Source organism: Montipora capricornis, chromosome 10, assembly GCF_036669925.1.
Source record: "Montipora capricornis isolate CH-2021 chromosome 10, ASM3666992v2, whole genome shotgun sequence".
NCBI classification, from domain to species: domain Eukaryota; kingdom Metazoa; phylum Cnidaria; class Anthozoa; order Scleractinia; family Acroporidae; genus Montipora; species Montipora capricornis.
Genome location: NC_090892.1, coordinates 61714927 through 61718872, shown reverse-complemented (window position 1 = coordinate 61718872; position 3946 = coordinate 61714927). Strand labels below are relative to the sequence as shown.

The 3946-nt window shown below is 39.2% G+C and overlaps 1 long non-coding RNA gene across 1 annotated transcript in view; it reads left to right on the top strand.

Moving 5' to 3' along the window:
- LOC138018437 (uncharacterized) overlaps nucleotides 1-1784 on the top strand; it is a 3940-nt gene extending 2156 nt beyond the window's left edge. The window contains exon 3 of the long non-coding RNA XR_011126023.1: nucleotides 1033-1784. This is a non-coding gene — a long non-coding RNA (uncharacterized lncRNA). The remainder of the gene's footprint in view (nucleotides 1-1032) is intronic.
- Nucleotides 1785-3946: the final 2162 nt, after the last annotated feature.

Sequence of the window (3946 nt, the reverse complement as noted above, 5' to 3'; positions counted from 1 at the left end):
TAGCAAGGACAGCAATAATTTATTGTTAGTTCCCATCATCGTTCACTCTTGATGTGTAATAAACTTCTTTTTGTTTCGTTTTGTTTCGCCGAATACCGTAAACCTTTTGAGGAAAGTGGTCTCGGTAGGAATGAAGACACTTTGAAAGTGTGGTAGCATGAAGGCATTAGTGTAGTAAGAAAATCCCTAACTTTTTGTTGCTGGCCATGGGTCCAAGTCCTTCTATTATTTCCCGAAGGGTGCAAGCACAAGGACACATACAAAAATAAACATCAAGTTCAATTTCCCTACTTCTCTGTTGTAAATACGGTTAAGGGGACATGTACCTGGCAAATAAATTCAAGAAATTCTGATAGTACTAGTCCTTCACTGTTACTTCACTATAAACATGAACATGAACAATCCATCATTGGCCATTGTTTTGAAAAACATTAATGTAAATCTTGTGGCACCAGTAGCTGGATCTGAAGCCTCAAAATTGCTACTTTTTTAAATTGTGGCTTTATTGCATTTGCCCAAATCAAGAGCCAGCAGCCACAGGTCTGGGTGGCTCACATCAAAAACCTGATGTACATTCACCCCCTAGAAATAACAGGTCTGGAAATCTACTTTGTTGTCCATTCCTAACCTGCCTGCATGATACTTGCTTAATTTCTACACCTTTGACTCTACCCTGCCTTCCTATGCCTGTAGTGTAGGTTTTGAGTGGAAGTGTGACAGGTTTTCCAGTCAGTCCCTTGGTGTGAAGGGTGCATGTGCATGCAGGCACAGAACCTTGTTGTCAATGGAACTTGTGAGCACTACATCAGGGTTTGTTCTTACCTCTCCTCCCACCCATGGCGACTAATTCCATGGCTCTTCTTAAAAAAAAAAGTCTTAAAATCACACTCCTTATTTAATAAGTAATTGAGCTCTACGATGAGCAGGCAACTGATTGATGGTGGTGATGCTATTTGTATTGCATGGTTTTTTTCATATTTAACAAACAATGACCCACTTCTTATCAATTATTTTTTCTTTTTTTGCACACAGTGTGGGAAGATGTCAAAAAAGCCAGAGCAAGGTCGGTCAAGCCAGTAGGGATTAGGTCATTGCAGATCTAGACAAATTCATTGTCAGTAAAGCCTTAGCTTGTTGATTAATGCACACTCTCTCTTATGGTATATGTTGTTAAAAATATTCTTGCTTGGTTGTTTTTGTAGTTTCCTTTGTCTTACAGACATTATCATAATCGGAAACAAAGAGAAATTTTAACTACAGCATATACGTGGAACTCCTTTAAATTTTGAGTGGTTTGAAAATTATTTACACAATCGCACTCACTTTGTCAAGATTGGTAATACCAAACTATTCCTTGTGGAATACCACAATGATCAACCTGGGATCCACTGTTATTTCTGCTTTATTTTATTTATTGACTAATGCCTTTAGGACTGCCCTAAAAAGCTACATCCTTTGGACTCTTTGCTGATTATACAAATATGTTTTGTAAGTGCTAATCTTACAACACCTTGAATCTGTTATGAATTAAGAGTTTTAAAGTACTAAATACAATATGAGTGACCGTATTGTATCGGATATACAATGTCGAGACATTTTATATCCGATACAATACGGGCGCGAATATTGTATTTTGCTTATGAAATGTCAGCATTTAAGTGTTAATGTACATGTACACTGGGTATTTTTGGTGATTCAAGACATTTTAACCGTGAAAACTGAAAGAAACATTTATGTAAATGAAGAGAAAGCTGTATCAGAAATACAGATATTGATTAATAAAACATTTCTTTTGTTTTCCCATCATGAATTATTAATGAGTTTTATAAGTATTGCATCAGACCTTCTCAAACTCATTAATAATTCATATCTCGAGCCCACCAATCAACTGCTGTATACCACATCACCTGGATGCGTTTGGATACGCAGTGAATAACTAATGAAAATCTTAAAAGATTTTGGATAGCGTATCCAACAGTTAAAGATTTAGTTACAACATCCAAATGTCTACTACTAGAAAAATCATGTGTCATGAATAAATTAAAGGGATATATATAACGAAATGGGTGCCGCTGGTGCGGAATTACTTTCTGTAACTCTCAAAGTCAACACATATTTGACTACTTTGGATTTGAGTGGGAACCAAATCGGCCATTCTGGCACTAAAACCCTTTCTGAGGCTCTCAAAGACAACACATGTTTGACTACTTTGTATTTGAATTATAACGAAATGGGTGCCGCTGGTGCGGAATCTCTTTCTGTAACTCTTAAAGTCAACACATGTTTGACTACCTTGGACTTGAGTGAGAACCAAATCGGCGATTCTGGCGCTAAATCCCTTTCAGAGGCTCTCTAAGACAACAAATGTTTGGCTACTTTGGATTTGAGTGAGAACCAAATCGGCGATTCTGGCGCTATATCCCTTTCTGAGGCTTTCAAAGACAGCACATGTTTGACTACTTTGGATTTGAGTGAGAACTTCATCGATGTTTCTGGCGTTGAATCCCTAGCTTTCTCGGGTCCTCAAAGACAATACATGTATGAGTACTTTGGATTTGAGTTGAAACCAAATCGGCGATTCTGGCGCTAAATCCCTTTCCGAGGCTCTCGAAGACAACACATGTTTGACTGCTTTGAATTTGCAGTGGAACCAAGTTGGCGATTCTGGAGCTAAATCCCTTCTCAGTCTCTCGAAGACAACACACGTTTGACTACTTTGGATTTGACTGAAAACCAAATCCTCGATTCTGGCGCAAATCCCTTTCTGAGACTCTCCAAGTCAACTCTTGTTTGACTACTTTGGATTGAGTGAGAACTTCATCGATGTTTCTGGCGCTAAATCCCTTTCTGAGGCTCTCCGCAAAGTCAACATATGTTTGACTACTTTGGATTTGAGTGGAAACTAAATCGGCGATTCTGGCACTAAATTCCTTCCTGAGCCTCTCGAAGACAACACATGTTTTACTCATTTGAATTTTAGTCGGAACGAAATTGGCTATTCTGGCACTAAATCCCTTTCTGAGGCTCTCGAGGACAACACATGTTTGACTACTTTGGATCTGAGTGCGAACCAAATCGGCGATTCTGGCGCTAAATCCCATTCACATGTTTGACTAAACGTGGATTTTTGACTACTTTGGATGTTTATGGCACTAAATCCCTTTTTGAGGCTCTCAGAGACGACACATGTTTGACAACCTTGGATTTGGGTTGGAACCAAATCGGTGCTGCTGGCGCTAAATCCCGAACTGAGGTTCTCAAAGTCATCACATGCTTGACCGAGTCGGGTTGATTTGGAACTAAATAAATGATTCTAACCTAGTCAGGCTCTAAGTTCCTTGCTAAGATTCTGTCTAGTGTATCAAGTGCAGCAAGCGTATGAAGTGTATTGGGGATGTCAGGTGTATCAAGCAGAGCAGAGCTTTTAGGCTTCTAGCGAGCGCTTTAGGTTGTCCGCTTGGGTTACTGTAGATCTTAACGATCCCAAATGTCTCTGGATAGCTTCTCAAATGATCCTAAACTGAGCACTTCTTCTGTTCTCTTGGTGTGGATTTCTAGTTGCGTCAGTTTCGTTTGCAGTTTTCCTTTTGTGTCCTCAAGCTCCCTTGAAGAGTTGCCCATCGGCATCGTTTTAAAAGGAATTCAGGGCAAATGATACTCGCAATCCCGTTGATAGACTTCCCGTCGGAGGTTCCACGTGTAAAGAATGCTCGCCTCCCAATAAGCAGTGTTCTCCACAAGTCACAAGTTTTAATATTTCACAGATAGGTTTATTTAATCAAAATCTCCCTTGATACTGTCTTAACTTTGGCACTCTCAGTCACTATAGAAAATCCTATGCTATCGAAAATATTTGAAATTTATATGAACGCCCTAAATCACTCAGGAATTTCTGATATCTGTCGTTCTCTAATTGATTTGTTTTCCGTAATACCCTGGAGATTTA